This window comes from Orcinus orca, chromosome 1 (assembly GCF_937001465.1).
Source record: "Orcinus orca chromosome 1, mOrcOrc1.1, whole genome shotgun sequence".
Lineage (NCBI taxonomy): Eukaryota > Metazoa > Chordata > Mammalia > Artiodactyla > Delphinidae > Orcinus > Orcinus orca.
This window is the reverse complement of record NC_064559.1, coordinates 53,225,055-53,252,755: the sequence shown is the minus strand read 5'-3', so window position 1 is coordinate 53,252,755 and position 27,701 is coordinate 53,225,055.

The window sequence follows — 27,701 nt, the reverse complement described above, 5'->3', positions numbered from 1 at the left end:
GATGTGCATCGCTTCAATGGGTGTGTGAACACTATTAAGGTTGGGGGAGCACCAAGAGTGCTCAGAGAATCCCAGGGAGGTCAAGGATGGGCTCACCAGGAGATGACTTGAAGCTGAGATGTAAGGGATGCAGCCACGAGACAGACAGGAGAAGGGTGTTGTGTGCAGGACAATAGCAGCAAAGAACCCTTCTAATACAGTCTCACAAGAAAATTTCATCGGTCTCTCTGCTCAGTAAAATTTACCAAGCACTAAAGTTCAGCAGCTCATTTCACACTGGCTACTCTGAAAAGACATTAGGACATTGGTTTTGTAAAGAAATACATGGCGAGCACTTTGTATTTCCAGTTTTAATCAAAGTGCCTCCATAATTGTCTTTAATTCTGCAAGTATTGGGTTTATGGCCATCCCTCCTGCCAGGATGCTTTCACTGGGACCAGAAGTGAGTTCAATGGCACCAGCACAGTGGGGAAGGTCTACAGGAGCCATTGGCTACTCCATTGGTGGACAAAGCCATAGGCAGGAGAGAAGGTAAAAGAGATAGGGTGAAAAGAAACAGAACAAGGTAAAGATAAATACATAGGAAGATGGTCCAAGAGAAAAGAGAATCAAGCTTCACTAATATGCTGGGGAAATGGCCCGCCAACAATTGCCTCACAAGTTACTACCCTGCCCCGGGACCTAAATCTACTCTTATGGGGCTCAATAACAGCATCTCGAGACAGACCACATTATATCATCCTCAGAGGTCCTCTAGGTTGAGACAAGGGAAGGGAGTTGACCTGAGGGAGACACCTGCTGCTGCCCCAAGGCTGTTCAGTCCAGAGGCACCAGGCCTCCAGCCTGAGAGCTTCTCAAAGGCCTAAAGAAATGTCTTGAACCTAAAAAACAAAAGGAAGTGGTTGCAAATACAAAAAGTGTAACACTAAAATTACTGTTTAACTGAATGTCTACAAGATGTAATATTATGTCAACTTCATTAATTGCTCAATTTAGTATTCATCAAAAAAAGTCATTATATTAGAAAGTCATTTAAGATTTTCTCATCCCATGAGAATTCTTGAATATGGATATAATTTCCAAAAATCATCCATCATAAATAATTTTAAAATCAAAACTAGAAAATAATTTAAAATTTTTACAGCCAAAAAAAAAGATAAATTCACCAGGGAGTATGGAGGCATTTCGTATCATATCATATGCTTGGAATGTTTGATAAGATCTAGGTTAAGGCCTCAAATGTAAGAGGGCCGAGGGCCTACAAATTCTTAGAAGAACCCTGGTTATCTTCCGGGAACTTTTTTTTTTTAAGTTTTGAATTTTATTTATTTTTTTATACAGCAGGTTCTTATTAGTTTCCAGGAACTTTCTTGATCATTTTCTGGGGCTTCTTGACAACATCTTTTCCCAAGACAACAAAAGTTGCCTTAAACCACCTTTGAGAGGTTTAAAATATTTTCCAGTAATAAACAGTGCTCACTTGGAGCTATGTTTGATCGCATTGTCAGTGCAAGCTCAGATTCTTGGAATGTTCTCTGGAATTCCCAATAAGTACAGAATGCCTTTCCGAGATGTCACTTTTCCTGAGGGTGGGATTTACTTGACTGGTAACTTGATGAATGCCTATCCCAGAGCTTAGCACATAGTGCTTCATAAATATTTAACAGACAAAAGCTACTTCTATGATTCCACAATACGCGACAGATCCCTAACTCTAAAGCAGCCTGTATCACACAGCATTGCATTTTCTTTTGTAACACTGTCTCCTCCAATTAATTGTGAGCTCCAAGAGGATAGGAACCGTATTTCACTTACCATTGCATATCTAGTACCTAACAGTGCACACTAGGTGTTCAAGAAGTATTTACTGAGTGAATGAGAGAATAAAAAAAAATAGGCAATAAATCTAAAAGATTTTCTCCTAATGGGTCAGCTCATGCTAATTCCAGTTCTAATAATTTTAGCTGCCAGTTTTTGAATGGTCACCATGTACCATTGCATGCTAACTGCTTTTCAGTATTGTCTCATTTAACCCTCACATGTCTTTGAAGAAGGTAGTTGTAAGATAACGAAACAGATTCAGAGAGATTAAGTAAGGGCCCAAGGTCATACATACACCTAAGAAGTGAGGATGGCATTTGAATGGGTAATACCAACCTACTTCCTAAAAACAAGTGTTGCTCTACTGTATTCTGTACTGTTGCCTTGCTCTTTGTGGGAGACTTGAGATCACATGGATAAAAAGTGGGGCAGAATTCCCGCCCAGGACTAACATACACTAAACAGCTCCCCAAACCAACCATATCCTGGACTTCCCGGGCTTGGATTCCGACCATACACTTCCTGCTAACGGGGCTTGAGCACAGGAGGGGGTGAAAAGCAAGGCAGGAACAAGAGTGAGTGCTGGGACCCTGACACCCTCCTGGGGCCACATGCTCTAAAGGGGACAACACTGGCTGAGGATGCTGGCACACTGAGCTCTACCACCAAGTGGCCATCCGACCTCAGTCAAGTCTTCTCACTCTCCTGGATCATTCCCATGGCCTCTGGCAGTACCAATATCCTCACTGCCATCTAAATGCCCAATCTCACCTCCCCTCTTGTGCCTCCCAGGGGAGGTGCCTTTGCTCATCCTGGCCATCACTTCGTGTCCTGTAGCAGAGGATGAATTACCTCGGGAACTGCAGCCTTAAACAGTGTAACTGCCAAAACGGCTCTTATTCTTCCAACCCTCTGAAAGCCCAGCTAACCGCTTGCCTCAGTTAATAGCAAGCAGGTTAGGTTCCTTCATAGGTTAATTATACATTGGGTGGAGAGCATTTCCTTTCATCAGTTCTAAATTTGCTCCCTTTTAATTTTGTCGAGTGCTGCCTCCTTCTCTGAACAGGGGAAAGGGCAAGGGGGAGCCTGCAATTGGCTGACTGCTTCCCATTATTATACTCGCCACCTCTGAGCAGGCTCACCCCTTTCCCCTGCCCCTTTCAGAACGAAATATTTCATCTTTCTCCGTGAGGAAGTTGCCCCTCCCCCATACACATCTGCTCTGCCCTTCCGGGGTCCTTTTCTATTTCTGCTGTGTCCTACCCGAGATTAGGTGAGCCGCACAGTGAACGAGGCAGTCAAGGTGACGACAGAGCACGGATTTACCAGTTGGAATAACAATTCTTCCCCAATTGTGCTCCAGTTCTTTCTTAATACCGACTAATGTCTTGCTCACCTTTGGAGTTGCCCCTTTCCTTTAGAAAAGATATCCAATAGCACAGCCAAGATAACTAGTGGATCCTTCTTACCCAAAAGCTAGTAATTTAATTCAAACAGAGCAGTTTTTTTTTCCCCCTCCAGTGACACCCAGGACCTTAGCTACTTTGTTCTTTGTCAATACATCAAGTCATCTTTCAAGAAAGAGGGAAGAAGTTTCTTTTTTCAGATGAAACAACACACTACTCTCTGTGAACCTGGCACAGAATTCCTGTGTCTTGATCTGGACGTGGCATTCAAGGCCATCTGATAGGACCCCTCCATCAGGACTAGCAAGGCCAAAAGGTTAGGGGGTTGTCCCAAGTCTCACATTCTCCATTTAACAACTTATTTATTGAGTACTTACTATAACCAGACACTGCGATAGGCACTGAAAATACAGGGATGAATAAAACAGATCTAATCATAATAGCTACCAGTTCTGAGAACTTGCCAGGCATTCTATTAATCACTTTGTATGTTATCTCATGTCAACCTCTCAACTTCACGAAAAGAACACTGTTGTCATCAGGTTTATTTTTCATGTCAGGAGACTGAGGCTCGGAAAGGTCACAAGCTTTGTCCTATAGGCGCCGCAGCCCGTAGGTTGCAGAGCCGGAGACAAACCCAGAAGGTGTGATGCCAGATTGAAGCTTCACTCACTCCCCCTCCCGGCTCTGCCTGCACAGGGCTCAGCCTGGGGATCTGGGAGCCCACTGAAGCCTTCTACTGAAGCCCAGCTGGGGAGCTGTCCTCTTGCTATGGGCTATCAGTGACTACTCCCAGCTCTATGACTCACCATGTCCCAATCCATCAATGGCTTTCTGGCGGAGCCTGAGACCCATGTGAACATCGGAGCCCTGGGTTATACCCATGCAGAGGTTTTCAAGCTTCATAAGTGATGCCAGTAGATCTGAAATTCAAGACTGTGGGTTCAGAAACCCCACCTAACCCAACTTGCACTGCCATTCCCAAATCAGATGCCAGAACCCAGAGCAGAGGACTCTCTGGGACATTCCTGAGAGACGGGGCTCACCAGCCCTACTCCTGGAAGGAGCTTCCACTGGACTGCTTGAGGCACCCGAGGGAGGAGCCATGTGGATATGTGCACATGCCAGATGATGATGAGAGGAGCTCCCATCCAGTGAGCACTCGCTTCAAACCAGGCACTGTGCCAAGCACTTCACACACATGACTTCAGTTAAGACCCAGGACTACCCTCTGCAACAGATACTATTACTTTCTTTAGCAGAGAAGAAGGAGACACAGCCAAGGCTGATTAACTTGCCCAAGGTTACCTGATTGTGCAATCAGGTAGGATTCAAACCTGGGCCACCTGATTGCAACACAGCTAAACAGGGAATGGCTAAAGGATGCCTAAAGATAAACTCAGATAGCGTGGAGGTCAGTGGCCCGTCGGCCCAGGCTCCTGGCTCTCATACATAGAACCAGCATATGGATTTTTCTCTCCCTGAACCCAAGCCAGTCATGTGACCGGAATCTGGGAGCAGAAAGAGAAGCCTCTGCCCTTCCCCAGTAGAGCTGCTGCCCTGGCTGTTTATTACTCACTCCTCCTGATCTAATGGGAGTTGAAATTTCCATTAATTAAGAATATAAATAAATAAATGGGGAGGAAAGAAAGCGAGATGGTGGCGTGGTGCCCAGAAGGCTCTGTGGAAAGCAGCCAGTCCACGCTTCATTAGCGTCTTTGCTCCCTCTCCAAACCCGCTAACGCAGCCTTTCTTCTGATACACGCACTCAGGGAACTCCAGTTTGGAGGGGACGGTTTGGTTGCAAACCTTCCATGCTTCTGAGCGGCCATTCATGGCCTTTAAAGGGCCAGCTTGCCCCCAACCCAGCGTACGTCCTCAGCTCAGTCACCCTCCTTCCCACAGTGCCTTCAGAAAAGAAAGATTATTGCTGCAGGGCCCCTGCCGGGAGCCCTCATGCTGTCACAATGTAATGTTGTGTGACGGTGACGCAGCTGGTCATGAACGTTTTCTTGGTCATATTTTCCCCTCAGCTATGTCTTTATGTTCCTCAGGTCAAACCTCTCCCCTCCAGCTTAGGTTGAAACAGCATTGCTAGAAGTGAGCATTGTGCCAGCAGGCTGCCGTTGCAGACCAGAAGCAAGAGGTGGAAGGGAGAAATGGAGAGGGAAGGGCGCTGGTGGGAAGTCCATTCCACCAGCAAGCACTCGTGGCTTACCTACCACACTGGGCTTTGGGTCGGAGACAAAAGTGAGAGCAGGTCCTCAGCCCTGTGTGTGCAGCCGTTTTGGGGAGAAGACATAACACAAGAGCAGGCAGCGTTTAATAAGGACAAAACTGCATGTGGCCGACTTTGTACAGCAGAGTTCATGAGAGAGAGACAATTGGGGTGGAAAAGGTAGATAGAGGGTCCAGAATGTCTATATGGTAGGGGTGTGGAGGGAGGAACTAGCTGTGTGGCTTGTTTCAAGGCTGCATTGCCCGACAAGCACACTGCTTTCCTTTGCTGCAGCTGAGACGGAGTTTTAATGGCGGTGAGGATGGTACCTCCCCGCACGCTGTCTTTGGTGCTGCTACTCTCTTTGAGGGTTATACAGCCCTGAAAGTTGAGGCTTGTGCTGGGCCAAGGAAGGGTGTAAGACATTCCTTTCTGCTTCCTCACGAATAGGATTAGCAGCTAAAATGGGTGAGTGAAGCTGGAATCAATAGAGAATTTTTTAGAAGCAGAGGCAGAGAACTCAGCCACATGCAAGAGTGAAACTGAACCACTATCTTATACCATACACAAAAATCAACTCAAGTTGAAAAGGCAACCTACTGAATGGGAGAAAATATTTGCAAATAATATCTGATAAGGGCTTAATATCCAAGATATATAAAGAACTCTTATATAACTCAACAGCAAAGGAATCTGATGTTTAAAAAGGGCAGAGGATCTGAACAGACGTTTTTCCAAAATAGACTTATAGATGGCCAACAAGTACATGAAAAGGTGCTCAACATCAGTAATCATCAGGGACATGCAAATCAAAACCACAATGAGAGGTCACTTCACACCTCTTAGAAGGGCTATTATCAAAAAGGCAAGAGGTAACAAGTGTTGGTGAGAATGAGGAGAATAGGTAATTCTTGTGCACTGTTGCTGGGAGTGTACATTGGTGCAACCAGTACAGAAAACAGTATAGAGTTTTCTCAAAAAACTAGAAATAGAAGTATCATATAATCCAGCAATTCCACTTCTGGGTATTTACCCAAAGAAAATGAAAACACTAACTCAAAAAGTTATCTACACCCCCAGGTTCATTGCAGCATTGTTCACAAAAGCCAAGATATGGAAACAATCTAAGTGTCCACCAATGAATGAATGGATAACTAAAATGTGGTATATATGTGCACAATGGAATATTATTCAGCTGTAAAAAAAGAATGAAATATTGCCATTTGCAACAGCATGGATGGACCTCAAGTGCATTATGCTAATGAAATATAAAGTCAGACAGAGAAAGACAATGTATGATCTCACTTGTGTGAAATCTAAACAAAAACAAGAAAACAAAAAAAACAAGCCTAGATACAAAGAACAAATTGGTGGTTGCCAGAGGTGGGAGTGAGGGGAAGAGAAATGGCTGAAGGGAAGCAAAGGTACAAACTTTTACAAACAGTTATAAAATAAATAAATCATAAGGATGTAATATACAGCATGGTGACTATAGGTAGTAATACTGTATTACATATTTGAAAGTTGCCAAGAGTAAATCTTAAAAGCTCTCATCATAAGAAAAAAAATTGTAACTATGTATGGTGACAGATGTTACTAGACTGAGTGTGGTGACCATTTCACAATATATACAAATGTTGAATCGTTATGTTGTACACCTGAAACTAATATAATGTTCTATGCCAATTATACCTCAGTTCTTTTAAAGGAGACTTTGATTTGGGAAAGCTGTCAAAACATCCCAAGGTTTTGCATCTTTGGCTTCTGAGATCACCATTAGCAATAAGAGGCCTTTCGTTTCTTTCATAGAAGATTTCTTTGTAGAGGCAGACGCCCTGATGGCTTTTAATAGTTTGACTTGTGCCTACTTAGACGGAGGGTCAAAGCAGTCTGAACTTTTCTAAATCTATTTTCCCAAGTCCCCTAGCAGTTTATGCTGCGGACTTACTTCTAGGCTTTGAGACTTCCTGAACAGCTGTACTCCATTGTGGATTCCCAATATAACTACCCTGAACTTTTACAGGTCCCCAGAACCTATCCAGGAGGAATATTTTTTAAAAAAATAAAGTTGGGATCAGAGAGCTGCACACAGCAAGTGGAGCTCCAATCCGAGACTGCCTTGCCCAGGGCCCTCGGTACGGACGAGAAGAACAGTAATTCAAAGGGCTCAGGGGCGCCTCACCTGTGCGTTTGTTGTCAGGCTGCTAGCAGTCAGCTTCGGAGCACACTCCTCATCGACAGAAACTGTTAAAAAAAAAAAAAGATTTTAAAAAACAGTTTAGGGGGGCTTCCCTGGTGGCGCAGTGGTTGAGAGTCCGCCTGCCGATGCAGGGGACGCGGGTTCGTGCCCCGGTCCGGGAAGATCCCACATGCCGCGGAGCGGCTGGGCCCGTGAACCATGGCCACTGAGCCTGCGCGTCCGGAGCCTGTGCTCCGCAACGGGAGAGGCCACAACAGTGAGACGCCCGCGTACCACACACACACACACACACACAAAATACTTAGGTGATACACACAAACTTTATTTAATACCTCCTGTAGTAGATGGTCTTCCTTCAGAAAACTGCAAGATGGCACAGAAAGAAAGAAGCTTTTACAGGATAAAGAATAAAGAACAAGGAAGAAAGAAACAGAAAATATGGTTGGCTGGGGTCATGTAATCAACCTTGTGTGCAGAAGACCCAGAGTGGGCTTAGCTTTGGGGGATAAGCTGACGACCGTTTCTGCTCAGAAGGAGTATTTCCAGGGGCAAGAAAGTGATCTTTATGCTACCCCAGGCTGCAGCAGTACCATAATGGGCCTAGAAATTTACTTCAACAGACCCCAGCCCTACTTTTAGCCCTGCCTCCCACCCTTAACTAACTTCCCTATTTCTTTTGCAAAAAAGTGAGGATAAGGCAGTAGTCTGGCACCCCCGTGGATTTGTCTCTTGCAACAGCGTTTGGACAGGACAGGGACTCCCCTTCTTCCAGCCTCTGACCACCCCGTAACCTCCTTTCTAGTCACAGCCTCCAGGACCACGTTCTCAGCTGTCCTCGGCCTCCAGGGCCAGCCAGCGCTGGGTTTTGTGGTCAGCTGCTTTTCGTCCACCAACAATGAGCCCCCAGGACGCCGCCAGCCGCCAGGGCAACCTGCAACTGAGGACCTGCTACATACACATACCTCTCTCTGGGCTTCTATTTTAACCGCAACAGTGGTGCTCCGGCGGGCCTGGGCCACGTCTTTTGCGAGTTGGCAGAGGGGAAAAGCTCGAGCGTGCCCAGCGTCTCTTGAAGATGCAAAACCAGTGCAGAGGCTGCTCCCTCTACTGGGACATGCCAAAGCCATCCCAAGATGAGTGGGGAAAAGCCTTGGACACCAGGGAAGCCACGGTGGCCCTGGAGAAGAACCTGAACCAGGCCGTTTGGGGTCTGCATGCCCTGAGTTCTGCCTGCACATGCCCCCAGCTTTTTGGCTTCTTAGAGAACTGTAACAGAGCAGGACCCACCGAGGCCTTCCCAGGACAGACCCCTGGCCCACATCCGCTGCTGTGGCTCCTCTCTGAAATGCCTGGATAATAGTATCCCATGCACATTTCCAGAGTATTTCAGACGCTAAAAACCACCACCAATTGGGGGAAATTTACTAACGAGCACGTAGCCCCCAGACCTTCCGGCACCTAAGGGTTGATAAATGTTAACCCCTGTGACTCCGCCCTGTTACCTCACCATCAGCCAATCAGAGAATTGTGCACGAGCTGCTCACACACCCTGCGACCACCCCCACTCCCCCTCACCTGGCCTTTAAAAATGCTTTGCTGAAATCCTTCAGGGAATTCGGGGTTTTGGGGGGGGCATAAGCACCCTTCGCCTTGCATGGCCCTGCAATAAACCTTTCTCTGCTCCAAACTCCAACATTTCAAAGTTTCTTTGGCCTCACTGTATGTGGGTAACACACGCTTGCGTTCAGTCACAAACCACTTTCCTAGATGAGGAGGTCAAACTCATCAAGAAGATGGAGAACACCTGACTGCCCTCCGTGGGCTGCTGGCCCCCAGGCTGGGCTGAGCGAGTATGTCTTCCAAGGCTCACCCTCAAGCACAACTAGAGCCTCTGGAGCCCAGTGGCCTTTGGGGGACCTCTCCGCATCCCCCTGGTGTCAGGGTTTCCACCTGAGGTTTTCTCTGCTGCCGCCAGGCAGCTTTTTAAACACCCTGGAGCCCTCTCCCAAGCTGTGGAACAAATGGAAACAATAAAGCTTTTTGCAGCAAAAAAAAGGAAAGAAAGAAAGAAAAAGAAAGAATAAGATTCCCTGCAGTCTGCCTGCTTCACAGGTTAGCCTCATCAAAAGAGCTCCAGAATATGGTTATTATAAATATTGTTCTATTTTCGTTTCTTTGAGGTTAGGCTTAAGTCAGAGTCATTCACTTAGTAGTTTGGTGGGTGTTGGTGGGAATAGAGACATGGATACATTTGAGGACATTAGAAAAAGCTCATCCAGCATTTCTAGCTTCCTTCCAAATTAAAGTGAAAATCAGGTTCTGTTTCACTCCTTTTTCCTCTCAGTCCCCGGTCTAGTCTCCTCAAAGTTTCCAGAGAATAAGCCCACCCAGCTTGATTGTTTAAATGAGAAACGAGCTGCTATTCTTACCCAGGGAGATTCGCTTGTGTTGCTTCCCTGAGAGCACATCTCCTTCTCTAATGCCCTGGTTCTCAGCACAGCTACATATTAGAATCACCTGAGGGTGCTCTTTAAAAATACCAACACCTGGGCCCGGCCTCCAGGGATTCTGACCTAATTGCTCTGGAGAGCGCTTCTAATATTCAGCCAGGTTGAGGACAACTGCTCTAAGGTGTGAAATAAATTCATCACCCATGTCCCTACCCTCAAAAAACAACAGACTACTTCTCCCCCACTCTGCTGGCATGAGAGTCCAGGTCTATTCATGATTTGCTTAGCTTTGGATAGATGGGTTTTGTTTATGAGGTTTGGGGGTGGTTTTTAACGAACTAGAGAATTAAGATCTTTATCTTTCAGCAAGATGTCAGGATATTACTTGAACCAACTCATCCCTCCTTTGACAAAAATATTTTTAAAATATTAACTGAAATCTAAGATTCTGTGAGAGTCCCCACTCAATGTAACACTATGACAGAGCTTAGGGTCATTTTGTCCAGTATTTCACAACAATAGACTGCATCAGAATCACCTGTGCCCTGCTCAATGCCCCATGATAAAAATCCAGATTACCAGGTCCCATCCCCAGAAATTCTGACTCAGTAATTCTGAAGTAGGGACCAGAAATCTGAGGCTTAAACAAGATACCCAGAATACTCTTCTGCACAGCCAATTTGGGGAACCACTTTTTTTGACAATTTCTCTCTTGTATGAATAGATGTGAATGCCTTAATTTCTACAGTAATGTTCTTTAATCATTCTCTTTTCAAATGGTGCCCAAACTTTGAACCGTATAGATGCCACTTTCCCTAGCATCCCTACTAAAAGTGTTATAGCATGTCCTTTTTACAGTTAGAGAGAATTTAGGTTGAAGATTCTGCAAGAAAGTTTAGGACTAGGGTTAGAGTTGAATTAGGATCACACAACTTCCTTTAGAAATAACAACAGACAGGTGTACAGCAGTAAGAAGACACTTGAATCAGGAGAAAAGTAGAAAGGGAAAAAAGATTTCAATAAGAATTTGACACTCTCCCTATTCATTGGCCATGAAAGGATCCCCTTATGGGATATAGACAGGAGTCTATCCCTTCTCCCCAACACTGTGCAAACTCTTCAACACAAAGGGAATGAAAGAGGAGCCTTTGAGGCAGGAGATAGATGGACCCCAGGCTGAGCAGCTGCAGTTCATCCCCCATGCACAGATACTCCTAAATAACAGGAGGGAAGAAAAGCTGAGCCCTACCCAGATAAGAGATAAAAGACCACATATTCCTCATTCAGAGGTCAAGGAGACTTTCCCGACTATACATGCACAGAGAGGCTCCTTGGATGTCAAAATGGAGTGATGTCAACCTATGCAAAGGCCTTTTCACTAGAATCCATCTTGGCTAAGAGATGTGTGCATATACTTGGGAGGACCCTGAGATAGACCAAATATGGACTCAGAACCAGGCAAAGCAAGATGATTGGTCAGAGGAAACCCAGAAGAAATGCCCCATATAAGTGATTTAAACTACCACGAAGATGCAACTCTCTCTCTGAGTCCACACGTACCCCTTTTCCTCCTAATAAACACTTTACTTGTTTCACTACTTTCCATCACTAGGTGGAAATTCATTTCTACGCAGCTGACGGGCCAGGACCTTGTAACTAGCCACCGGTCCCTGGTGGTCTAGTGGTTAGGATTCAGGGCTCTCAGGGCCCCAGCCTGACGTCAGTCTCTGGCCAGGAACCGAAATCCTGCTTCAAGCCACTGCAGGCCGAGGCCACCCAAGATCACCTTGAAAGAGAAAACCAGGGGAACGCTAAGGTAGAAGAGAGTATGAGAAGGGATGGAAAAGAATCCTGTAAGGGACAGTACTGAGAAGCCTCCAAGTAGAGTCTAAAGAGAAAAAAATCAAAGAGAGAGAAAATAGGATAAGACACATGTCCCAACCCCTAGTACTCTGACTACAAGTCTTCAGAACGTCCACCTCTGAATGTGCAAAACCTGATGCATCCCAGAAAGTCATTTTTCTTCAGAGCAGTATCCATCACACAGATGTGAAACAGGGCTCCATCACCTTTGCCATGGGGCTTTTCTACCAACTCACAATGCTTCTCTATTGCTTCCTGCCTGCAGAAATCTTGAAGGTAGGGAAAAGTGGAGGGGGGCCAGCCTCCAGGTGGAGTTACACAAATGTGGATTGAGACTGGGATCCAAGGACCCAGCGTTTTGGGCATTTGTAGCCAAATCCCTTTGATTTTTCTCTTTGTTAAAAAAAAAAACAATCACTGAGCACCTGTTAGGTATTGTGCGTTTACATACACGTTATCTCATTTCATCCTCAACACAGCCCTAAGAAGCAGGATTACCATTTACATTTTACAGATAAGGAAACTGAACCTTAAAGAAGTGGCAAGACTAATCCAAGGAAGTACAGCCAAAATCACCCAGATCTCCTTTACCTAGAACAGTGCTCTTTCCATGGTACTTCAGCTGCCTTTGGATTTAAGCTTCAGGTTTTGGTCCAATAGAACTAACAAACTTCCAGTTATAAAATAAATAAGTCCTGGGTATATACTGTACAGCATGGTGACCATAGTTAATAATGCTATACTATGTATTTGAAAGTTGCTACGAGAATAAAAATTCCCACCACAAGAAAAAAACTTGTAACTATGTATGGTGATGAATGTTAACTAGACATTGTGGTAACAAAAAAAGAACTAATCTGCAAAACTATCTGGTTCTTAGATTTGATAAGAGAAGCAGAGGATATTGGAAGCTCTTTTGAAAAATTGAGAGAAGAAGAAAATGAGAAAGACCACTGAAGGGAAACCAGTCACTCCTGGGCAAGCATGCAAGGGAGTTTACACTTTGTAACATACTCTCTGCTCCACACACTTATGGATGAGAGACAAAACATGAAAATAGAAAGTAAAAAAAGGCAGAAACAAGCTCAACAACAAGATAAATGTTCTGTGAACCAGAAGTAGAATAGAAATCCAAAATGGTGAGTGGAACTAAAGCTGCAGCCTGCTGAATTCTGGGTCTGGATACAAAGAACTTGGCCAGGAAGTTGGCCATCTAGACAGAGGAATAAAAGAGTGCCCACAACTTCAGGCCCAGAGTTTGGTGGGGAGACTTCCCTGTCCCACAACCTCCCTAAGGCCAGAGCTTTTAGCACACTACAAATCTAGAGCTGCTGGAAGTCCCAGACACATCCTCTCCATCAGAAATTGAACTAAGTAGCTCATGTCATAGTGAATGGATCTGTGCTACCACCAATGTCCCTTCAGAACAAGAGTCCCAGTGATTTAAACCTGGAGTGGCAAGAGCAAGGTGGAATAGATGACAAAACCACTGGACACGGAAGATGAGCAAAGAGTAAAAGGGGGAAGGGAGAGAGAGAGAGAGATGAAACCACCAATATTTAGCCAGAAAACTAAAATTTCAAAACACATGAAGAAATCTAATGCTAAGAAAAAGTTAACAGAATCATGCACTGAACATGAATTCATCCCTGATTAAATTACCTTTATGAAATAGTCTGACAAAGACTTTTAAAAAGCTGTGTTTGGAAAACTCAAAGAAACTAATAAAGTCACAACTTTCATTTAAAAAGAGTAAGTAATTATGAGACTACAGAAACCAAATGGGAATAGAAAGGTCCCAATTAGCTTGATTGTGATAATCATTTCATTTTACAATGTATAGATATATCAAATCACCATGTACACCTTAAATATATAATTTGTATTATCAATTATACCTCAATAATCTGGGGAGGGGAATCTTATAAATGAGAGATATCACTGAATTTAAATCTCAAATAATGGGATAAACTCTAGAATGAACTTTCAAAGAATTCGTATGTTGAAAATTTTTGTACAGATTCATTCAGAAAATATCACAGAGAAAACAAAAATATAAATTAAAAGGCAGTTAAGAAGCATAGAGAATGGAATGAGAGATTTCCAGTGCTGTTGCAGAAGTTAAAGAACTAAGAATTTTCCAGAATTCATAATATAAGAGTCATTAAATCAAGACTGCCCACTGACTACTGAGCAGGAAAAATAAAGATAAATCCATCTCTGACACTAGTAAACCTATGGAACATCAGAGAGAAAAGAGAGAAAAATACTTCAGAGCCCCAGAGAGAAAAGCCAGATTGCCCACAAAGTAATGACATTTAAAATGACAGCACACTGCTCACTAGCAACAAAGAGGATAATTGACAATGGAGTTATGCCTTTAAATGCTGAGAAAAAATAAATATCAACCTAGAATTATAGACATGCTAAAATGGAGTAGGGACAAAATAAAGGTAATTTTTAGTCACAAAAGGACAAAGAATGTATTATCTATACATCCTCGCTAACATGCACAAAAGCATGTACTTCAGCAAAAAGAAAAGTGAATACAGAGGAAAACATGGAATGCAAGAAATGAAAAATGAGAACAGGAAATAATTTAAGCTGATAAATCTAATTAACTACTGGTCATAAAAATTGAAAACATTTTTATGTATAAAAAAATGTAAAGCTAAACTTTGGACCACAATAACAAGATAAGATGCAAGAGTTATACTCAATTGAAAAGGATGGTAGGTCCATATTATGTTCAAAAAGAAGGATAAAAGTACTTAACAACTTGAAATTATTAATAATTATTTATAGTGAGGTGTGTATTTTTTTAAGGGTAGGGGAAGCTACCAATAAAAGAATAGTACTACAGTCTTTTTACTGAAGTCTTCTAAACCAACAGAGGAAAAAATAAGGGGTTGATGATGGGAATACAGAAAATTTATCAATTCACAGAAGGCAAAAAGGCAAAAAATAAAAGAAGGGGAAACAATGATAAAAACAAAATAAAAATGTTAAAATTAGTCCAAATATCACTGTGTGTATATGCAGATTAAATTCTCAATAAAACATCAGAGAACATCATATTGGTATTTGTTTTTAATACCACTATTATTGCTGAAAACAGATACACCTAAAGCAAAACATCCAAAAAATTAAAAATAAAGGTACACCACTTAGGAGAGTACTTTCTCAATATCTAATAAAATCCAAGATGTCCAAAATTCTTACTTCCTGGTAATATATCACAGAAGAGTGTTTTTCAGACTTAGTCTGTGACCCATTCCTGGGTCATGGACTCAATTTAGTGAATCACAACCAACACTTTTTTTTTAATTTTAAAAAAGGGGTGGGAAAAGGAATAAATAGAATAGGATAGCAAAGAATGGAGACAGAACAGAATAGAAATCAAAGTAAATATCACAAAAAAAAATTAAAAAAAATTAAAAAAAACAAAACAAAGTAAATATCACAGAGCTTCATGGGTAAAAGGATATATCGTCTCACAAAGCTTTCCTTTGTGGTGTGTGTGCACATGAGTAGGCAAATGTGCATGTACTACGTTGTGATGGAAAATGCATCTCTTCCTTTTTTAATTTTAAGTTGGAAAAACCCTAGCCTAGAGAAATTCTTGCAAGTGTGAGCAAAAAGACATACTCTGAAGTTCACTGCAATGTTATTTGTAATCAGGAAAAATGGGAAATATCTTAAAAGTTCATCAACAGGAGAATGGATAAATTGAGGTAAATACACATACAACAAAGAAAATAAACTAAACCTATGTATGTCAACATGAATAAATCTCAAAAACAAAATATTGCATGAGTAAAAGCAAACTACAGAAAGATATACACAAGATACACACTATATGCTAAAAAATTATACAAAGTTTGAAAGCAGCAAAACAATAATATGTTTTGTAGTATAGTCTGAAGTCAGGGAGCCTGATTCCTCCAGCTCCATTTTTCTTTCTCAAGATTGCTTTGGCTATTGGGATCTTTTGTGTTGCCATACAAATTGTGAAATTTTTTGTTCTAGTTCTGTGAAAAATGCCATTGGTAGTTTACACAACAATGTAAAGCAATTATACTCCAATAAAGATGTTAAAAAAAACACAATAGTATGTATTGTTGTAAATACACACATACATTATGTAGAGTAATGGTATAAAAACTTGTAAGGGATGACAAATACCAAAGTCAGAGTATAGTTAACTCTTGGGAACAGAGTAGAGGCAGGTAATCCGGTCAGAGAGGACTTCACAAGAGGCTTCAACTAAATCCGTAATGCTTTAACAAAAAAATGTGGAAGTAAATATAAGGGGAATGTTAAGATGTGATAAGGCTGGAGGGATTTATGGGTGTTAACAATTTGCTCCTTAGGCTTTTCTATATATTTGAAAATATTTATGGCCAAAAATTATAAAGCTTCCAAAATCTGTGATTTTTAGTCCCTGGGCTAATCACAAATTCTGGCATGAGTTTCTATCCTCCCCAAACTTTATATTTGGCTCATCAATATAGCAAATATTGACCCATTATCTTACTTCTAAACAAGAAAACATAGTCAACTTTTCCATGGTCACACAAGGCAAAAGAAAATTCCCTACCGCGAGTTGTGGACCTGAAGAATTTATTTTTACCTGCAGCAGAAGCAGAGTTTGAACTCAGCTCCACGTATAAAAAAAGGCCACCGTGTTAACCCTAAGTGTGATACAGGTTCCATTGTGTTTCTGAGGAGCAGAAGATGGATGTGTGGCTTTACTCCTGCTAATGAACGTTTCAATCTTCTAATAAACACCCTAATAAAGAAAAATTGAGATTTAACTCAATTTTATTATCGCAACTGACATGTGGCAAGGTTTTAACTGGGCTGAAAACAGCTTCCAATAATAATGCCCTCCTTAATTGATTCATTAAAGGGGCCCCTACTGAGACAGACGTGCTAGTTCCAAGAAAAGGAATGAAACAGGCCCCAATTTCCCACTGAGTGGCTATGATCCCTCTGCCATCAACTCCCCAGGTCATTGAAGAGGATGTTAAGAGTGGCCAATGCCTGAAATTGTTCCGTTAGTCCCAAAGTGGCCACAGACCGAAACATGATCCTCACACACTCACCACCCCCTTAGTGGGGTAACAAAAGAGAAAGATGGGACCTCAAAATATTCCCTCTTAGTATGAATGAATCTGCAAATAAACACGCAAGGGGGTGCATTGAGAGCATGAAATTAAAGCTTTTTACAAGATTGAACAAAAATTACCACATCCCAGCATGGTTGCACAGGGAGCAGAGGGGCAGGTGCAGCAGAGGGAAGACTTAAGAGGAGCAAATGAAAATCATTTGTTTGCGGGAAATGGTAGTGTTGAGTATATTATATAATAATAGAGTGTGGTGATTAAAGGTATGAGGTCTTGGGGCTTCCCTGGTGGCGCAGTGGTTGAGAGTCTGCCTGCCGATGCAGGGGACACGGGTTCGTGCCCCGGTCCGGGATGATCCCACATGCTGCGGAGCAGCTGGGCCCGTGAGCCATGGCCGCTGAGCCTGTGTGTCTGGAGCCTGTGCTCCGCAGCGGGAGAGGCCACAGCAGTGAGAGGCCCGCGTACCGCAAAAAAAAAAAAAAAAAAAAAAAAAAAGTATGGGGTCTGCAATCAGGTAGACCTGGAAGTCTGTCCCGCTCTTGCACTTACCGGCTCTGTCGCCTTGTGCAGGTGAACCCACCTAAATCCCAGTTTCCTCAGCTATAACACAGGAATGATAAATTAATCATCTACCACAGCAGCCAGGATATGTCAGATCATATTCTTTTGTTCAAAACCCTCCGATGGCTCCTCATTACATTCCTACACTACCTGCGCCCTCCGTGGCCTCTCTGGTGGCAACTCCTGCTCTCCTCCCCCAATTCACTCCACGCTGCGTCACCCCCACCCCCCTGCCGCTCCTCAGAAGTACCCAGCGTGCTCTCAGCCCTGGCTTTTGCTGGCTCCCTTTCCTCCAGTTCTCTGAACCACTCACTCCTTCACCTCTGTCACGTCTTTGATCCATCATCACCTCCTCCATGACACCCTATTTAAAATTGCAAACTGTCCCTCTGCACACTCTAAATAATTTCTTCCCCGCTCTTTTTCTTTTTGCATAGAGCTCATCACCTTCTAGCATACCATATAACTCAGTTATTTCATCTATTGTTTATTCTTCCCTACTGTTTTGCTTACTGATCTATCCCAAATGCCTAGAACAATGAAGAGCAGATAGCAGGTGCTTAACTGTTGTTACAAGAAACCCTCATAAGATTGTCCTAATGACTAAATTAGATAGTGCCTGCCAAGCCCTTAGCTCAATGTGGGCATACAGAAGCATTCAGTAAATATTATCTATTGTTATCAGCGTGGTTACTATTATTGTGATCATTATTATTTTCCATCCAACATGAGGATATTATTAAATCATCAAGTTAGGGTTCTTCCGGCCATTTGTTCCTGGAGATGAAAGACCTAGATTTAATTAACTAGAGTCATCTGACACTACATGACACCTTGTTATGTATAGACACCACTGCCAATGATTCAAGGTGCCGGGTCACCTGCAGATCCCACCCCCACCCCATCTACTCACACAGGGCTGCGGTCAGCTGCTAAGTCAAGAATGTATATCAAGGTATATCTAGGAACTGCTGCTCTCTCTTGTCCCTTTAGGACTGCACTGCCTATAAATACCAACTTGACAGCAAGCGGCTAGAAAGAGTTTTATTTTACATTTAACAGAAGATAAGGAAAGGGGCAGAGAGAGGGATTGTCTGACTTGCCTGCTGAAGTCTGCAGAATTTAAGCTTCCACTACATTCTCTGAGACATTTGTGTTTCTGTCCATGAAAAGAAAACAGCCACCATCTGCCCAGCCCATAACCTCTCAGGCACTAATGAGATGCCTTCTTCTTTGTCAAACACTCAGGAGCTCCTGTGATAAAGCACTGTCCGGGGTAAATAATGAATGGAACAAACCCATTAGCTCCAAGTTCAACTGCATCTTCTGTTTCCTGAACATGAAGGAAGACAGGAGCAGCCGAAGCAATGAGCCATTCAGCACTCTGGAGCCAAAGCTCGCTCTCCAGTTCTCAGCTGGTAAACCATGTGAAGAGCACGTGGCAGCCAAGACACCAGGTCTCTGTGTTTTCTTTCCCGATGTGCCCGACTCCCTTTGCATGCTGCAGATGGCACCTGCACAAGGAAACACAGGTTGGTGCATGTGAGAGCACTGACGGCGCCATCAACTTGCCCATCTACAGGAATCAGGAGGCAGGAGAGAGCAGGGGTTCAAAAGCACAAGCACCTGAGTAGGAAAGTGCTGTGTTCAAATCCTGAATCTGTCAATTAGCATTCATTCGTGTGACCTCAGGCCAGTTACTTTGATCTCTCTGAGCCTCGGTTTCCATATCCATAAATAGTGTTGATGATAACTAACGCATCAAACTTGTGGATAATTAAATGAAATCAATTAACGTGGAGTCTGGAACATAGTAAGTGCTCAGTAAAACCCATTTTTGGAGGGTGGTGGATCTGCAAGGAACAAAGAGCTTGAATGTCATTATATTCAATCATCTATTCATTCAACAAACATAAATCGAATACCTATGAGTTTAGTCAACAAATAGTTATTGAATGCCTACTGGTTCCAGGCCCTAGACTAGCTGCTAAAGATACAGCAGTGAGCAAAGCAGACAAGATACCCTGTCCTCACAGAGCTTACGGTCTAGCGAATAATAGTGGACAACATAGAATATGTACTTAGTATGTGCCAGCCAGGGTTCTAAGTGTTTTACCTGTATTAACTTACTTAATGCTTAAACCACCCTAAGAAGTACATTACCATTATTATCTCCATATGACAGAGGAAGCAAGTGAGGCACAAATCACTTCATTGCCCAAGGTCATAAGGCTACTAAGCATCAAAGCCAGGGATTGAACCCAACTAGACCAACTCCAGAGTCCATTCTCTTAAGCATGACATATGTTGCCTTCTTGCAACTATGAGATAGTGAGCACTTTATAGGTAGAAAACACATCTCGTTCATTTTTGTATCCCCAACGAAGCACGTGGCTTGTGAAAATGCTCGATAAATGCTTATTGCAGGAACAAAGGACAGATTTTCTTTGAGGCACAGTCGCTACTCTTTTTGCCAGTCTCATGACATCTCTCCATAAAGCCTGAATATATAATGAAGATATACTATTCTTCTTATGCATAGAGAATATTCTTGATCTTCTGTCCATAGGCTATTAAATGTAAGGCTGTTTTTCCAGAAATGGTGATGAATTTTCCTTGAACCACCTATATGCATTTGAGAGGGGTCTGGCAGGGACTGAGCTATAATTTAAAAATCTAGACTATGTGGTTCCAGGGGGACAAAATACACAGCACTTCTGCTATTTTATTTTGGAAACCACTGAAACATCCCAACCACACTCACTATATCTCACTCAAGGCCTGAGTTCTCCCACATAAACCTCTCTAACTCTTCCTATTCTCAGGACCACTGATAGACAACCTAGTTGCAGTCTAAGTGGGCCACAGTTGACGAGGGTAGAGGCAACTACTACACTGAACTACTACACTGAAGAGGCAACTACTACCATATGGAGGCAGAAGAAAGAGGCGCTCCCCTGTGCACTAAGACAGTTTGGAAGAGCTTGATAATCTGCCCTGGCTATGGCTCGCACTTGATTGGTAGTAATTATAATAGTTATATTAATTGTAGGCTATACATTAGATTAGATATGTTTACATTTATATCAATTATTTTAGTACAGACTCACAGAGAACGAACTTATGGTTACAGTGGCGGGGGTGGAGGGGGGGAGGGATAGATTGGGAGTTTGGGATTGACAGGTACACACTGCTATATTTAAAATGGATAACCAACAAGGACCTACTGTATAGCACAGGGAACTCTGCTGAATATTCTGTAACAACCTAATTGGGAAAAGAATTTGAAAAAGATAGATACATGTGTATGTAAAACGGAATCACTTCGTTGTACACCTGAAACTAACACAACATTGTTTATCAGCTATACTCCAACATAAAATAAAAAGTTAAAAAAAAAATAAAATTTGTAATGCTCTTAATAAGATTAAATAAAGATAAAAAATAAATAAAAAGTCCAAAAAAAAAAGGGAAACAAACTAAGTTCCTTTAACAAAGACACCTAAAAATACAGTGGTTTAAACCAGGTAGTTTTTCCCCTATTGTGTAACAATCTAGAAGTATCATGTCCAGTCGAAGCTGCTGTAACAAAGATTTGTTTTTTTAATGTGACTTAAACAAGAGCAAAGTTTCTTATTCACATAATGAATTGGGAAAGCAGCCTGCCATCACCAACATGTGGCTTCCACTGGGGGGTCAAAGAGGCTCCTCAATTCCCACCATCACGTCCCAGCCAGCAGGAGATGCAAAGGAGCAACAGGAGAGCATGCTCATTTCTTTCAAGGATACAGTCTGCAGGTGCACACATCACTTGCATCCCTCTAGTCAGAACCTGGTCACAGAGTTGTTACGAGGAATAAATTGAAAAACCAGATGCCTTGAGTAAGGCATTTGATAAATGTCCATTTTCTTTTCCTTCTCCTTTTGACACCAGTATCTTGAAAGTGAATCCTAGTGTGATCATTTGAATTATTATTCAGCAAAAAATTCATTCCTTCCCCTTCCCACTGTGGACAGAGTATGCTTCCCTGTTTCACTGATGTTAGGTTTGGCCACGTCATGTGCTTTGTCCATTGGAATGTTAGCGGATATGATGCAAGAAGAAGCTTCAAATGTGTAGTTCAACTGGGCTAGTGCTCCAGTGATAACATCATAAGAAGAGCTTATCCCCATGTTGCTGCTACCCCTTTTTAGGCTGGGCTGAAATGATGGGAGAGACCTGAGCCCAAAACATAGCCTGGAGCCAACCCCAGTCAATATGCAACCTAAAACAGGATCACTTGCTGAACTCAGCCTAGAACAGTTGAATGAAAATCATCCAGCAGACCTGTGGATGCGAGCATAAGTGCTTGTTATTATAAGTAACGCATTTGGGGGTAGTTTATTATGCAGCATTATTGTAGCAATAGCTGGGCAACACAGAAATTGTTAGCAGAAGTGGAGTACTGCCATCATGTAAATCTAAAATATGTGACTGTGGTTTGATGATTAGGCACCAGATGATGAGGAAACTGTTATGGAGAGCTGGAAACATGCCATCCCATGTTATGTAGTGATGAAGCCCTTGGCAAAACTGATCTGTGATAACTTGGAAGATAGAAAATGTGCCTAATGAACTTGAGTAAGAAAGTGTCAGGGCAGAACGTTGATAGTATAATTTGGTTGTTACCAGCTGGGTAAGGTATTGCAAGACAAAGTTGAGTTTATAAAGAAACTGAGCAGCTGGCCAACAAGACTGTGAGAGAATATAGAAAGCCCAGAAATTCCAGGACTTGCAGGTTTGAAAAGTAAAACTGTTTTTCGCTTTACCATCTTATCAGCCTCAGGACAAAAACTATATTAAGGGTGCAATTGTCACATCCTTTGTCACTTTTGAAAGGACTGAACTGGTGCCTATCAGTTCTTTTCAGCTGAACAAAGTGCTCCTAGAAAGATAGAAAGCGTGATCCCACAGAGGCTTAACAAACCCAAGGTTTGTTAACCCAAGGCCTAACAAACCCAAAATCAGTCTCAAGAGAGAGGCATCTCCCAAAATTTATTATAGATGTAACTAACATGGAGTTGACTGACATCAAACATAAGAGACTCACAAACCTTTTGAGACATCTATATTGGTAAAATGTCATCAACCTGAGACTGTAACTGTTTGAGATGTCAAAAGTTCTCTGGTCCTCAAATTTCTATAAGCAGAAAGCAGGCTGAAAAAGTTGCTGATCCAGAAAGAAAGGAGTATTCTCTAAAGTTCTCTTCAGAAGTGGACATGCATGGTAGATGATGGACAAAGAAAGACCTCTTGGAAGTTGGAGCCAAAAGACATGGAGAACAATGGACCAGTGAGTCACTTCCAGGGAACAGAACTAGGGCCTAATCCAGGGGTCAGTGAACCACGGCCTACAGGCCAAATCCTGCCTGTTACCCGATTTAGTAAATAAAGTTTTATTGAAACACAACCACACCCACAGATTTAAATATTTTCTATGCTGCTTTTTACTACAACACCAAGTTGAGAAGTTGCAACAGATACCATCTGGCCTGCAAAGCCTAAAATATTTATTAGCTGGTGCTTTAAGTTGTCAACCCCTGGCCTAGTAAAAGAACACTCTACACCTACACAATAAGAAAACCTGGCTACACTGGTACAGCAGGATTTCAGAACTGCTGTGGATCAGTGACTGTGATGTGCCTGCCGCCATTCTTCCCTTTTTCAAATGGGCGTACTTACTGAATTTATTCTGTTTCTGTTAACATTGTACACTGGGTGGTTGGAAAGCAAATAACTTGTCTCTTTATTTCCTAAGTGTCTCAGTCAATAGGAGCCATATCAGGATTTGGTAAAATTGCAAGATCTTAGATATCAAGCCTGATATAGGTAGGATGAGTAATTTAAGAGTGTTGGGATGGGGGTAAGTGTATTTTGCATACAGGAGAACAATGAATATGAGGCCAGATTGTGATGAATTATATTATTCACTCCCCTTCCACTCCCACTGTGGGTATTATAACCTTCTTCATTGCATGGGCTTGGCCGTGCGACTTGTTTTGGCCAATGGAACATGGCCAGGCATGGTAGGAATAAGGACTTTCAGTGTGCTTATGTGGTTCATCGTAGATCTTGCATTCCACTGATTTGCCATCAGAAGAGCATCTTCTTCCATCTGGTCCTCAGAATAAACATGACTTGGAACAGATGTGAACCCAAGACACAGGCTTAAGCCAAATAAGGCCAATCTGAAGCCTGAAGCAGAGCCTCCCAGGCAAGGCCAGGCTAAATCAGCTAACTGCAGTCAATTTGCAGACCCATAAGTGATAGCATACGTACTTGTTGTGAACCACTGAACTTTGAGGTGGTTTGTTATACAGCATTATTGTAGCAATCACTGATTGATACACAGGGCTCCATAAAATGATGAGGCCACTGGAATCTAATAAGTTGCACTTGAATCTGAAATCAAAAAACTTCAGTTCAAATTCCAGCTCTTCCATTTACTGCTATTTAATTGGAGGAAGTTACCATACCTTTCTGAGTCTCAGGGGTTTTTAAATTATAAAATGAGGGTGATAATAACCTAAATCGAAGGGTCATTATAAGATTAAATAAGATGGTATACTCAAGTGTGTTTTGTAACTTCAGTAAAGTATATAAATACAAGGTATTTTTATTATTAACTTCAGTTCACATAAAGCAGCCCTGGTTTTTATTTCAGTGGTGGAGAAGGAGTTATGCCATTTCTGTCCTCTGACCCTGAAAAGTGGCCAGGCTAAGTCAAAAAAGTTAAATATCTGTAAGCTGTTAGCACTGTGATGTTTTAATAATTCTTTCTTGATTATCTTTATTTGATTTTCTGATTTTTCTCTAATGAACAAGTATAATTTTATAATAAAAAACCAAATAAATATAAAGATTATTCTATTAAAAATTGACTGTGCTACACAAGCTTGACACTTCTGAGCACATTTCCCTTCCCCACCCCCTACGTGAGGAACATACAGTGCCACTGACAGCGGCAATTTAACTACTAGACTAAAAAGAAAGTCCTCTGAGCCCACATTCTTCCCCTGCTGCAGAATGAGGGAAAAAGCAGAACATTCCCCTTTGTGTACCACCCACAAATCACTGAAAAGCCCAACCCAGCAGAGAAGGAACCTCCATCAGAAATAAAAGCCCGCATTAGAACTATGTCCACCAAATTATTTTCCATGGGGGCCGGTGTGACACACAATCAGAGTTGCATCTGGGGCACTGCAACCCCATTATTTTGTGCTCGTGTCAAAAATGTTTTTTCTTCTCCAAAATGCCAAAGGGAAGAGCATGGGTTTCCTAGAAATGGCTCTAACTTGTGTCGCTCCTCCTGAGAGAATGGAGTGGTGAGGACACAGACACTCCCCACCAAGAGAGGGGGAAAAGGTCAAATCCATAACACTGACGATATCCATTTGTTCCACAAAGACAGCCAGCACAGGTGTCTGGGGAGGATTATTTGAGGAATAAATCTACCCACACTGATCCTCTTGATCCTCCAGCCAAAGTTAGCAGAACCCACTGGAAATCAGATCATTCCTCTCAGCTTGCTTGCTGACAAAGCAGCCAAGCTGGAATAACACCACAGAATGGAACTATTGATCAGATTAGCATAGCACAGAGCGCTGTGGGCATGGGGTGCAGGACACCCCATGGAAAGGGCTTTGATGGAAGGGAGAGAATGGCCCCCCGGGAGAAGTCAGACACCTTCGAGCAGAGTCTTCTGTAAGGCAGAGCAATTATGGTGACCACCACGGGGCTAAATTCTGAGGGCCGCTGTCCTGCCGTGGGCACCTACGGGCACAGAACTGAAGACAGCAGCATGCAAAGGAGGAAGAAGCAACACAGACAGTGGTCCTGCCAGCCAGTCCTCATGATGACCTTTAGGCTAATAATAGAAGACAGCGCCCTCAGGATAGTCCTTCCCCCTACAAACATTTCTTGTCTACCTACCACTTGCTCGCACCATGTTAGATGCCGCTGAGTATGCAAAGACAAAGCAGAGACACTTCCTGTTCTTAAAGCTATATGCCCCATCGTGCCTAGCACGTCACAGGGACCCAATAAGTGTTGACTGAGTGTTACCCTATCCTTCAGCTTTATGTGGTCTCTTTTCTCTGCCTTCCAAGGTACTCTTTTATATTATAATGCTCTGAAGTTTCGTTACTGGTGCATATTTTCTTCTCCCAATGACACAATAGGATTGCTGAATATAGGATCTGTATACACTTGTCATAGCATCTTCTCAATAAATATTTATTGAATGAATGACTGTGTAATCCTAACTAGTGTGTCACCACCCGCTACCATCAGCAGAAGAGGGTGGAAAGCCTATGGCTTGCGACTGTGGAGGAAGCATGCTGGGTTAGGAGTAAGGAGACCTGCCTTCTAGCAGAAGCTGCTGTCATCAGCTTGCTGAGTGACTGTGGACAGCAGCCTGAGAGACTCGGCTCAGCTGGAAGAGATGGTAGATAATGATGGTAGATGATCTCTAAGGTACCTTCCAGCCTTAAGAGTCATCTTAATTGTAGATCACAGATGACATTCACTGACCACGTGGCATGTTCCAGGCACTGTATTAAGAACTTTGCCTGCATTATGTCATACGATCCTCAGGATAACCTTTTGAGGTGCTATGATTCTCCGTATTTTATATAAAGAATGGAAGCCTAGGGAGGCTAAGTAAGTGGCAGACTGGGGATTGGAACCCAAATTTGACCGACTTGGAAACCCCCTCACAACCACTAAGCCAATCTGATCCTTCTTCCATAGCCACGTCTCAGGCTGTTGGGTGCCCTTTAGGCCATCATTTCTTTTCCTGAATAGCTTCATTTTCCATCACAGCCAATTTTTTAGAAAATTGCTAGAAATGCCTTTTCAGAGAGAGGCACAGTGGGCAGGCTTTACACATCTCACATGGGTGGGCAGTGAGTTTCCTTATGTTCACTGGTTAAATTGTAAGGAATCTTACAACAGGAAGAGAAACTCAGCAAGGAGTTACAGCGGGTGCCAGCCTTGGCCCAGGCACAAGGCAGTTTGAGCCACATTTGAGAAACCATCGGAGAAGACAAGAAAAAGAAAAAAGATATTATTTTGTTTAAGGAGATTTGGAGAACTCTTAAGACTTCGACCGATTCATCTGCAGAAACAGAGACACAGATGTAGAGAACAAATGTATGGACACCAAGGGGGGAAAGCGGCGGGGCTGGGTGGAGGTGGTGGGATGAATTGGGAGATTGGGATTGACATATATACACCAATATGTATAAAATGGATAACTAATAAGAACCTGCTGTATAAAAAAATAAATAAAATTCAAAAATTCAAAAAAAAAAAATTATCAAGGGCTTGTAGCTCCCTGGCATCCTGGGATCTCCTGGGTCCAGTCGAAGCCCTACTGGGCCCTGTCTTCAGGTTCTGGAAGCTACTACAAGAAAGTCCCTGCATCAGATTTACCAGCTTCTGCTTCTCCAAGGCAGCCCCTGTTCTACTGAGTGGAGACGCAGGGGTGGACACAGGGAAATGCTGGATCGGGAGAGGACTCCTCCCCCTCCTCCCATGTCAGGCCCCTTTGGTTCAGCCCCAGTGCCCTCTGCCCCTGTCTCCTCCTGCTTCTGCTTCAGAGGATTTATTGGTCCCTTCCAGGAAGCCCTCTCTTCACCTCTGAACTAGAACTGCATCCCTATGGCTGAGAGAATTCCAGCCCTCTTGGGTGGTGAACTTAACCTCTTGGGGTTTTAAGACTGGGACCAAGACTCACAGCAGAAAGTCAACTAGCTCAAAAAAATGTTTGGAGACAGAGGTCTCTGCCCACCCTGTGAACAATGAAGTGGTCCCCTGAGCCCACCTCTGCTTTGCATTGTATGGCATATAAAATTATTTTGTTATTTTGAAATTCTTTCCAAACATGGAGAGAATATTGAGCAATATATCTGCTGATCATAGGTAATAAATGTATTATTTTGCCAAAAAAAACCAAAAAGACTTTGACTGAATTCCAGATCCATCTGTGGGATGCTTCTCTTCATTCTTCC